The sequence below is a fragment of the Chelonoidis abingdonii genome, chromosome 24 (assembly GCF_003597395.2).
Source record: "Chelonoidis abingdonii isolate Lonesome George chromosome 24, CheloAbing_2.0, whole genome shotgun sequence".
Lineage (NCBI taxonomy): Eukaryota > Metazoa > Chordata > Testudines > Testudinidae > Chelonoidis > Chelonoidis abingdonii.
Genome location: NC_133792.1, coordinates 24,000,086 through 24,012,332, shown reverse-complemented (window position 1 = coordinate 24,012,332; position 12,247 = coordinate 24,000,086). Strand labels below are relative to the sequence as shown.

At 45.5% G+C, this 12,247-nt stretch overlaps 1 protein-coding gene across 2 annotated transcripts in view; it reads left to right on the top strand.

The window, feature by feature from the left end:
• Positions 1–12,247, top strand: part of NR6A1 (nuclear receptor subfamily 6 group A member 1) — a 165,178-nt gene that overhangs the window by 117,681 nt on the left and 35,250 nt on the right. The gene's annotated exons all lie outside the window — the stretch shown is intronic.

Sequence of the window (12,247 nt, the reverse complement as noted above, 5' to 3'; positions counted from 1 at the left end):
CAAAAAAAAAAAAAACCTCTACGTAAATAAATTACAATCATTTGGAGATGTATATGTGCATATTTATCTGTTTTTTTCTAAAATGAAGTATTTTAGGAGAAATTGTCAGAGTGGCCACCAGCAAGAGTTGGTGGCTGCACTCTGAGGCCAGCAAAAAAAATTGTTTGAGAACCCTTGAATAATGGCTGTCCTAGCTCCAATGCCTGCCTCTGTTTTTTGGCAGGTTTGGTTATGTGTTCTTTATAAAAATTGAACTACTCCAAATAAAAAAAAAAAATGGCTAAAGAAACAGAGCCTCTTTTTAAAGCAGTGTCTTAGACTATTTCATTCTTATCTATAGTTTGATAGCATTCCAAAGTTCTGTTTTGTGCCTCCCCTCTCTTCCTAGTGAGGACTTCGAGCACTGCCATACTCTCCCTGGCTTTAGCTTCCAGCCACATGAAGCACTTTCTCACAATTCTGTTGCATCTTATGAAAAGCTTTTGGTTTAGGAATGGTCAAGCAACTGAATGAGCGTATTTTCCTCTTTCATTGTGTTCTCTGACTTGGACAGCATTTCCTGTTTGTAATCTTGCTAAGATTGCGGCACTCTGTGCTAAAAACTTTCAAAACCCTCTGTATTCTAAGAGCAAGAGCGGTGAAAAATAGGTAGGTAGGTGGTCTGATGAGGTACTACCTTACAGTATAATACTGTGGTCTTGTGACCAGGGTTCACTACTGATCTGTCGCCTTGTGCCTGAGACCAGAACAAGATGGGAATGTGGAGTCAGGATCCCAGGGAGAAGGGTGGTTGGTGCACTTCCTCTGGCTGCCTTAGGCAGGGCTTGAAAAACTTGTTCAGTAACAACTCCTCCAAGGACCAAAACCATTAGCGCAGAAGAAAAATCTCTGTGATTACCAGGCCCCCAAAACCACCTCTTTGTAATTTAAAGGAATGAAAGTTTCCGTGTAGCTCATTGACAGTGTTACAGATAAATAAATTACAGTTCCGCATTTACGAAGTCATCTCCCATTTGTTGCGTCTTCTCTGCCCTTCCTGCCTTCGCTGTGCTTTCTTTCTTCGCATGCATCGTGCTGGATTCTTTTCTCTGCATTGTTTTAAGTGCATGCCGTTCTCTCCTTTCCTTCTCCTGCTCTCTTCATCCCTTTACAGCCTTTCTTCCCTGCTCTTTTGTTCTCTGCCTCTTTCTCTACATTTTTTCTCTCCTTTATTCTCCCTTCTCTGCTCCACCTCTCACCCTTCCCCCACTTCTAGTTTATCCCCCACTCACTTTCTGCCATCCATCCTCATTCACTGTCTTACCCCACCAGCCCGTGCACTCATATTCACCCACCTGCCGGGTCATGTTGGCTCCCCCTACCTTATGGCTCCAGCTGCTCTGATCCCATCTTGAAGGCAGCAATGGCTCTTGGGCACTTCTAGTCCTGCTGAAATACAATCATGCTACCCAGGCCACTTTGCTTCTGCTCTTCACCGCCCCCCCCCCGCCCCCGGACACAACTTAAAGGAGCAACAGCCCTAATGTTACTCCATTTCCAGGCTTGCTGTCCTCTGTCAGAGGAAGGGGGCAGTAGCCTCAGCAGCTCTGCTCCCTGGCTTCGCTTTCCAACTTGACTGGGGGAAAGGGGAAGGTGGCACCGAGGTCATTCTATTTCCCCTTCACCTCCTCAGAAAAACAGTACAACACCTTGACTGCCCTAGGATCCTGGTTCCCATTACCGTTAACTATCTCCTTAAACTGTAAGCTCTTTGGGGCAGGCACTGCCTCTTCATTCTGTGAACCAGTGGGCTCCTAGTTCATGACTAGGGCTCTTAGGTGCTACTACAATATAAATAAATACTGCTCAATACCTTAACCTGATTTTAAATCAGTGTGTATATAGTACATTAAAAGAATGTTAAGGTTGCAGAGTCATGCACTGAAGTTGGGAAATGCCAGAAATAAGGTTGCTCCTGCAATCTTGATTAGCACCTTTGTGCATGTGTGATAGGATCTTCCCCACCGTTACCTAGGAACATGTGGCAGAGCCAGGAATGGAACTCTGGACCTAGGTCCCAGTCCAGTGTTTTTAGAGAGAAGAGCATGTCCTTCTGCACCTGAGTTCCTCTGCCTCACTCACTGTCTTCCTCCTAGAACAAGTAATTTGATCACCTTAATAAAGACTATATCATAAATAGGCTTGGCAGAATTGGGCTTTATTTTCTATAATTTCAATGGATAATATTGATTTTTATTTATTTAAATTTTCATACTTGTGAAGAATTAAGGGAGGGTGTCAAACAATAACTATTTAATAACAGTAGATGTTGAGATTCAAAAAGTTAAAGCAGAAATTGGATATTTTGACATGTGATGTTGACAAAGTAAATATTCTTAAATCAAACTCTTAAATTCTGAAGCAGTATTTTTCTTACCTTGCCCACGTACAGGTCTGTCGCATTTTAGGTGGGGGTTCCGTTCCGCGGTTATCGCGTAAAGTGAAAACCCTGTATAGTCCAAACCCCAAGCCCTTTAAATCCCACCCGCAGCTCCGGTGGCGGGGCCGGGAGGGGGAGGGCATTTAAAGGGCTGGTGGAGCACTTTAAATGCCCCCCCGGTCCCGCCGCCGGAGCTGCAGGTGGGATTTAAAAGGCTCCGCCAGGCTTCCCGCTGCGGTGGGGAGCCCGGTGAAGCCCTTTAAATCCTGCCTGCAGCTTTGGCAGCCGGGCTGGGACTGGCATTTAAAGGGCCCGAAGCTCCACGGTGGTCCCGGGGTCTACCAGCCACCTCGTCTGCTGCTGGGAGCCCCCTAGGTGATTTAAAGGCCCTGGGACTCCCAGCCACAGCTGGTGCCCCAGGACCTTTAAATCTTGAGGCCACGCCTCTTCTACTTGAGGCCACGTCCCCTCCTGGACTCCAGGCCTTTCAGCGTAAAGCTGAAATTGTGCATGTTAAATATGCGTAAGTTGCGAGAGACCTGTTTAAATTTCAGTTATTGTCAATGGAAATATTTTTCCTTGGTTTGTGTGTGTGTATAGTGAAATCGATGTTTACCAATATTTAGCAACAAAAATCTAATCCTTCCAAGCCAGACTATAGTGCGTATGCACAAGAGGACTAAGGATATAAAGAGAACCGGTTAACTGGTAAGCTTTAGTCTTACTGGTTAACTCACCTTAACTATTAACTCCCAGCTCTGGGGACGGCCAGAGTAGGCGGCCCCATCCCTGTGCCAGGTGGCATGACCCAAGCTCCTCTTGCTTTAATCAGTTAACCAATTAAATGATATAATTTAATAGTTTAAACGGTTAACTTTTAAAATGATATTTACATCCCCATAGTCAGCCCTGCCACTTCCCCTACACCAAGGGGCCTAACTGTAGCTGCTGCTAATGCTTGGGCTTGTCTTCTCTATCTAGAGCAGGGGTTCTCCACCTTTTTCTTTCTGAGGCCCCCCTGAACATGCTGTAAAAACTCTCCAATCCCTCTGTACCACAATAACTGGTTTTCTGCATATAAAAGCCAGGGCCAGTGTTACGGGGCAGGAAGCAGGACAATTGCTTGAGGCCCCATCCCACAGGGCCCCGAGCTTCAGACCCATATGGCGGGGCTTCGGCTTTCTGCCTTGGGCTCCAGTGAGTCTAATGCTGGCCCTCCTTGGCAGACCCCCTGAAACCTACTCAAGGCCTCCCGGGGGACCTGGACCCCTGGTTGAGAACCACTGATCTAAAGTTCTAGTTCCATGCCTCAGAGCAGGCTCAGTGCCTTTGTCATGTCCGAGAACTCCATGGAGCGAGACAGGAGCCTGCTTAGTTAGGGCTAAAACCCACGGAAGTTTATGCCCATATAAATTTGTTAGTTTCTAAGGTGCCCCAAGGACTCCTCGTTGTTTTTGCTGATAGAGACTAACTCGGCTACCACCCTAAAACCTGCTTAGTTAGGGTGACCATACATCCCGTTTTGGCCAGGACAGTCCCTGTTTTAGGCCCTATCTTGGCCATTCTGACTTCTTTAGCAAAACTATGCATTTGTGCCGTTTGCTTTTGACAGCTGATCATGAGTTGGCACGAGCAAACTGGGCAAATGCAGAGTTTTGCTAGAAGAGTTGGATGTGATCCCGTGTGTGTGGTGAGGGCGGAGGGAGGCACGAGCAGCTGTGCTGGAGGGAAGGCTAGGGAGAGCAGTTTGGGCTGGCCAGCCCCAGGTATGAGACAATGGCAGGGAGGCTAGAATCCACCCTGCGTGTGGTGTGGGAGGCCTGAGGGGAGGCGGACTCTGGGAGGATGGCAGGGGGTCTCAGACTGGCCCTGCATGCTGGAGGGAGAGAGGGGACCTCGGGCCAGCCCTGCGCAGGAGGGCTGGGGCTGACCCTGTGTGCATGAGAGAGAGTGGGGCCTCCGGTGGCCCCACGTACAGGTGGGCAGAAGGGGGCTCTGGCTGGCCCCACACTGTCAGGAGTGGGGAGACCTCGGGCCGGCACAAGTGGGAGGCAGTGAGGACTTGGGCTGGCCCCGCACAGGAGCGCAGGGAGTCTTGGGCTGACCCATTTGGTGTCCCATTTTCCATTTGGGAAAATATGGTCATGCTAGTTAATGGAATGTTCACAGGCGTTGGCAGAGTGTCTCTAACAAAATCTACTGAGCATCCGCAAATAGCAGCTTTCAGAGGCTTATATCTTGGTCAAAACTGGGTGGATTTTTATGGGGAGAACAAAAGACATTTCTCTGACTCAAGGACTATCCTCCTAACAAATTTAAAGTTCCTCTTTCAAGCCCTGGGGGGGAGAGAGCTCTTCAAAGAAACTGTCAGAATAACTATAACTCTGGCAAAACAACCTATTTTTCACTATCATTGTACTCAGAAACAGCTGAGCCATTTTAGTTGAAATAAAAAGAAAATCAGCTTAAGGCAGAGGAAATTTCAGTCCGAACAGTTAGTTTGGTTAAATGAATAAGCAGCTGAGAACTGGTTTATAATAGAGTTTCAGGCAGTCTTAATGATCGGCATCAGTCTCTGCTAATAGTTTATGGGCATTGGTCTAACCTTTTCAGTGTGGCAGACTCCTATTTGTCCACCAGTGCCTGAGCCATCAGCCCCCTCTCAGCTGTTTCACCAGTTGGAGTTGAGGGCCCTAGGCCCTCCCAAAATACTCCCAATTTCCAGGTATTCTCCAGGTGGAAATTACTCTGAATCCCATGTGCTGGATCTTAATCCCACTGTACACATTGACTATTAGTTATTCTATTAGTAACACTTCAAAAGGTGTCAAGGGGTGACTAGATTAGTCTGTAAGCATCTACAGGGGGAACAAATGTATAATAATGGGCTTTTCAGCCTAGCAGAGAAAGTATAACACAATCCACTGTCTGCAATCTGAAGCTAGACAAATCAGACAGAAAATAAGTCATAAATATTTAACAGTGAAAGTAATTAACCATTGTAACAGTTTACCCAGGGCAACAGTGGATTCTCTGTCACTGACCATTTTCAAATCAAGATTGAATGTTTTTCTGAAATATATATCCTGGGAATTATTTGGGGGATGTTCTCTGGCCTGTGTTACACTGGAGGTTAGACTAGACGATCACAGTGCTCCTTTCTGGCCTTGGAATCTGTGATGGAATAGAAGCCAAATCAAACAAGCAGCTTTTAACTTGATCCTTCAAATATGACCCTGATATTGTAGCGCTGTATGTTCTGAATAAAAAGAATCAAAATTCCACAGCTGAGGAGCATGGGATATAGTCAGTACATGTGGAACACGCGAAGTCCATTTGAAGATGGAAGGACAAGAGTGAGCAAATGCCAATGAAATGAGAGAGGATGGAATCTTGCAAAGATCAAACTCATAAACTAACCTGAGCCAGTTGCACTCACAAGTGTGTGCTGAAAAGCCCCAGCTGCTGAATTCTGTGCCTACTGGCGATGCTGAATTACAACAGCTGGAAGCTGGATTAATGAGGGATTTACAGGAGCCAAATTGGAATAGATGGCAACTGATTCCCCCCTTCCCTGGTAGCATACTCAGGACTGGCTGTGACAAATACAGCTTCAGCAGTTACGGGGTTAGACTGTGGGAGCAGTGGTTAGAGTTCAGCTATGTTTAATACTCATTTACCACACTTTTCTCCCATGATTTCAGCAAAGGGGCCATCAAACGGTCTCAGTCAGACACTGAGAAATGTAAGTAGTTCAAAAAACAGGACAAACATCCATCTTACATTTTGTTTTTCCATTCACTTATTAAAATTAAGTAGGGGGTTTACGGGCAAAGATCCTCTTATAATATGAAAACACTTCAAGGAAAGCAGAAAGACTTTGGGACTGAGAGAATTTATTTTAACGAAGCAGCAGCAGGAGAATGAATAGACACTGCTGGGACTTTTTTATAAAAAAAAGAAAATGAAATGTCTATCTGGCCTCTGTTCCTTAGTGATAACAGTTGGCTCAGGAAGTGCTAGCAGTATCCACCTTACAAGGATCAAAAATATAATGGGCAATTGCTTTGGATGCTGATAGAATCTGTGTATAAGTGAGCTTAGATGCCTGGTCTCCTGTGCACAGTGTTAAGCTGATTATCAAGAAAAAATTGAAGGAACTAAACCCAGGCTGAGTTACAGTGTGTTCCTGTTGGGAAACATTTTTAAATGCACCTAGTCATGATAGGACATTCCTGATTCAGAAAGTGTGTGTGTATGTCTTGTTACTTTTCATTCTTGGAGCTGCTTTTCCTGAACTGGAAGTGTGGTCACAAAATTGATTGCTGTTATGTACAATGAAATGGCAAATCGTATTTCTTTATTCACTGTAAACACTATTTAGAAAACAAATTTCACTTGCACCTGTTTCCAGTTCCAGTTGAGCCACCCCCATTTGAGTCATTAATTTCAGGGTCTTAGCAACACAATCAAAGAGATGGGGACTTGTTATGTGAAAAGGCTCCTACTTACAGGAGACTTATATTTCTCTAATTCTGTTAAAAAGATTGTTTCTCTGAATATTTTACACTTGCTCAGACTCAAGGTTGATGTGATTAAATTATAATTTGAAAATGGAAACAGTTTAAACATACTCAGTTCAACTCTGTACTTTCTGAACATACTTGAATAACATCTATTTTTTATATTCAGTTTGTGTTTAACAAAAAATTGTAATGGTTAAAAATACGTGTACATGATTTGCATGGGATGACAAAAGTTAAAGCTTATTTGGCCTTCTGCAGAAAAAGCCTTTACATATAAGTTGATAGAATTATTTTAAGTACAACTGACTTCTAATGTGAAGCAAGATTTAGGTCTAACTGTGTGTAGATACAAGATAATGAGAATACATCTAGGTTAATAGTCAGTTGCTTTAGCCATCATTTACTTTATTTTTCTTTCAGTTTGACATCTCTGTCTATGAAAATTACTACATGCCCACTGCGATCCTTCCTGAGCCATGCATCAGCCCTATTCTGTCTCAGTGGGAACATTATCGTCTTAAGATACCAAATTTAATATGACAGCTCCTATTGCTGGGAGTAGTACAATTTACATTTTTTCATCCAAAAGCCTCTCATTAAGATTTGTAAAGGGAATTGGCTGGATTTTTTTCTTTGTGTCTTAACCTTATCATTTGTATAGTAATGTTGATTTGGATTCTTGTATCAGTTGCACAGCAAAGCTTTTGCTGATACTCCTAGGGTAAAACAGAGAGACATCCCATCTTTCTGGTGTCTCATACCTGCCTGAACAAAACAGAAGCTATACCATTTGTGTTTATATAGCATAGATCAATGTGTATCTGTTGGGCAAATTCTCTCTGCTTTCACTCTCGGATCATGTCCATTGACTTAGAGCAAAGCTTTCCATGTGAAAGTCCAATTTGGCTTCTGCCAGCCACCTCCAACTCATTCATATGGATTTATTTCTGCCATATGGAAACCTGAGCACCGAAGCAAGTCTGTCATGCTTGCCAAGCTACCCACTCCACCCCAGGCACAGTTCTGCATATGCCGGTTGCCCTGTGCACAGTAGTGCTGCTGTTTGCACTCAGTTTGTGTTGTATCGCTTTTCCCCTCCGCCCTGAGTTGAGTGCTATCCTCTCCTCTCACACTAATATTGAACTAAGGAGGTAGTGCTGCGGCCCTGGCAGTGCTACTAGCACTGTACCTCAGAGAGGAGAAGCAATCTGTAGGAGGAGTTAGACACAGCATAGTATTTAAATTGATGTGCTAATGCTCCCCAGTGTCATGCCTCCAGTCTGCATGAGAATCTGGAATCCTCTAAAATCTATCATTGTCAGAATTAATCTCTTATAAACTTGTGTTTTCCTCTAAGCTTTGGACAGGTATTGGCATTTTCCTAATATGTGACACATATTTACTGTTAATATCTGATATTGAGCAGAATGTTTAAATGAAAACTAAGATAAAATTGAAAATAAAATATGGATCTTGGAGGTAATACAATGTCCATGGTCCACATTAGTAAGGAAATGTGTCACTCAAGCCTTTGATCTCAGCTCTGTTCTTTATTAACTACAGTTAAAAGAAACACATGAAATGGGATCACGGGAAGCCATGAGGTATCTCATTTTGACACTGAAGTATGGTGATGTAAATTCTGCTGTAATGTTGCATGTGGAATAAAGAAAAATTATATTTTTGTGACATGATTAGGGTACTATAATGGAGGACAGTTATTGCAATGTAAAATAATCACCTTCCAGAATCCAAACTGCAATTTATTTGACAAGTCCTTGTGTAAGTGGGGGAATTGTCCTGCTGTTGTGGGGAACTTTCCTGGCTTATACACTACCCTGGTGGAATTGGTTAGCAAAAGGATTGGAGTCCTCGCTCCCACTCCCTTTACCCGGAGGCCTGCCTGATCTTGTGGACTCCCCTCCCACTCTCCTGTGTGGCAGTGTCCTTGTAATCCTGACAAGGCTGGGCCCAGGATTCCTGGGGGGTTCGACACCTAATCTTGTTGTGGTTACTTAGGACAGGGCAGGGCTGCCTGTGGGTGTGGGGGGCAAGTGGGTCAATTTGCCCCAGGCCCTGCAGGGGCTCCCATGAGAATATAGTATTCTATAGTATTGCAACTATTTTTTATGGAAGGACCCCCCAAAATTGCTTTGCCCCAGGACCCCTGAATCCTCTGGGTGGCCCTGGGACAGGGGTTAGGATGTCCCCACTCCAGGATACTCTCTCCGCTCTAGACGCTTCCCTGATCCGCTGATCATTGCATATAGTTCAAAGGCAATACAATTTATTAAACAGCAATCAATTAAAAGAATAAGGAAAAAAGGGTAAGGTTAAAGGAAACCAGTAATCCCACTCTGCACGCATGGGGAAACCAAAACCAGACCTGTCTGGAGCATGGGGGAAGTTCGCAGTCTGTTCGTCACATATGCTGCAGGCAGGACCATCCCTAGGGTGATGCGGGACCCAAGACATTAGAAACTCAGGACCTATCTGCCTGGGGGTGCTCCCCTTGGCTCCGCCCAGGCCCTGCCCTCACTCTACCCCTCCCCCCAAAGCCCCACACCGCCCTGCCTCTTCCCTTCCCAGTTCCACCTGCTCCCCCAAGCAAGCTGCGAGCGGCGCTCTGGCTCCTCATGCCTAGCACTTGCTGACACCGCGTAACAGCTGATCCACAGCAGGTGGTAGGTGCTGGAAGGGAGGGGGAGGTGCTGGTAGGGGGGCTTCTTGCCTCCCCCCCGCCCACCTGCATGCCATTCATCTCCCTACCCCACTTGCCCTCCTGCCTCACCTCCCCACCTGCAGGGCTCCCCAAAGCATGGGGCCTGGGGCGGTCACTCCAATTCACTGTATCCAAGGGATGGCTCTGTCTGCAGGGATGCTGCAGGTCAAACACTTGCTCTGGCAGTGGCCCCACACCCTCAGGCTCTAGGTGGGAGGGCCCTTCTCCCCAGCGTCAGCTCATCCGTTGGGGTTACGTTTAAGGCCCTACCAAATTGATGGCCATGAAAACCACATCACGGGCTGAAATCTGGTCTTGTGTGTGTTTCCTTATACAATACAGATCTCATGGGGGGAGACCAGCATTTCTCAATTAGCGGGTCCTGACCCAAAAGGGAGTTGCAGGGGGGGTCAAAAGGTTATTTTAGGAGGGTCACGGTATTGCCACCCTTACTTCTGCACTGACTTCAGAGTTGGGTGGCTGAAGAGCCACGGCTGTTGGCCGAGTGCCCAGCTCTGAAGGTAGCACCCGCCAGCAGCAGTGCAGAAGTAAAGGTGGCAATATCATACCATGCCACTCTTACTTCTGTGCTTCTGCCTTCAATGCTGGGCAGCGAGAGAGTGACAGGCCCAGCTCTGCAGGCAGCAGTGCAGAAGTAAGGGTGGCAGTGGCAATACCATACCATGCCACCCTTATTTCTATGCTGCTGCCGGCGGCAGCTCTGCTCAGAGCTGAACTCCCGACCAGCGGCCGCCGCTCTCTAGCTGCCCAACTCTAAAGGCAGAGCCACTGCCAGCAGCAGCACAGAAGTAAGGGTAGCAGTACCTCCCCCCCCCCCAATAATCTTGTGACCCCCCGCAACTCCTTTTTGGGTCAGGACCACTACAATTACAGCACAGAAATTTCAGATTTAAATAGGTGACATCATGAAATTTAGAATTTTAAAATTCCTATGACTATGAAATTGATCGAAATGGACTGTGAATTTGGTAGTGCCCTAGTTCTGATCCCTCTCCAGGTCTGGCCTACAAGACCTCTTGGCTTCTTCTGGCACTGGGCCCTCAGCCAGGGTCCCCCTTGTGCTTCCCAGCTGCTCACTGCATCTGGCTCTAGACTGCTCCAGCTCAGCTCCCTAGACTTGTCCTCTGGTTCTCGCTGGCTCTGCTCTCTCCTTAGCTCAGCCCTTCTGGCCAGGCAGTTCCAGCTCACCTGAAGGACGGGACCCCATGCTCCAGACTCCCTTATTGACCTCTCTGCCTTGTTGGCCTTTCCCCATTGGCCCTGGGGATTGTTAGACTCAGGGTCTTGATATCTTATTGGCCCATTCCCTTTCTTTTGGTGCTGGGAGAGGGCCAACCAAAAAAACACACAGTTTCAGTAAGGTGCCAACAGTTCTCTCACGTTTGTATAATTTTTTTAAATTAATTTACTGGGCGAATGGAGCACTTCTATGGGGTTTCTTTTTAAGGCATCTTAGACTTTGCTCTATATTACTTCTTCCTTCTCACCACCAGATCATATTAGATTTATTGCTCTTGATCTCCTCTGAAATCTAAAATTTAAATTAAAATGAAATGCTTTATTTGTTTGTTATGGTTGCAAATGGGATTCCTGGAAAGTCTAGATTTAACATATTACTGAAGATTTCAGGCCTGAGAGTGGAAGGAGAAGCCCCAGTATTAGCTGATAATGAATCACTTCTCGTAATCTGTTATTCTGTTGCCCCTTGGAAACTGAAACTGATGAGAAGCCTAGCTCTTGGATTATTGTGGTCTGGGTGGTGATAATATTAGTGCAGTTAAGAAACCTTCGCTACTTATTTCAACTCCTTTCTTTGCGTTACTTGGGAAGGAAGCCAGCATCTCTCTGCTATGGTATTATCATGGTGCTGGAGTCTGGTGATGTAAATGTGATGCAATCTCGCTTAGCCACTTTTTAGGTCATTTTATTTATTTATTAGTGGGCTGATGGCATGGTTAGGGGAAATATCCAAGTATCTGTAAGTGGTACATGGAAGGGGGAGTGCAAAAGAGCAGGTACTGTGTGTCTCTGCCCCATTTCTCTCTTGTAGTGTGGTTTTGTTTGTTTGTTTGATTTGATTTTTTTTTCAAGGAGCAGGTTTGGCATTCCCTTCTCAGATCCTTGTGTGATGCTGAAGTCTGCAGTGGAAGACTGTCAGTTCCTTACAGGAGACACCATGTTTTGTATCTCTAATCTAGCCACACCTTCCTTAGGGGCAGTGATGTTACAGAATAATGCTGTGGCTACCCAAGGACAATCTACTGCTTGGATTTCAAACCATTAGATGCTCGTCCTTTCTTGTTAAATGTCTTCAGTGTCAACACACTTATGCTAAAATCTTCTTGAATAATTAATTTGAAATTAGGCCATTTCTGAGATTGAGCTGGGATGTCTTTCCCATGCATACTTCAGCCATATTCTGTAGCATCTCACTGGTGCTAAGGGTTCCCTTGGTGCTGTCAGGAGTATGCTGTGTGTCTGTATGCCAGGAGCTTCACAAGGCTCTGCTTTGTGAGTGTACGGTGATATAATTTTCATTGTTGTAGACATGGGATGTGA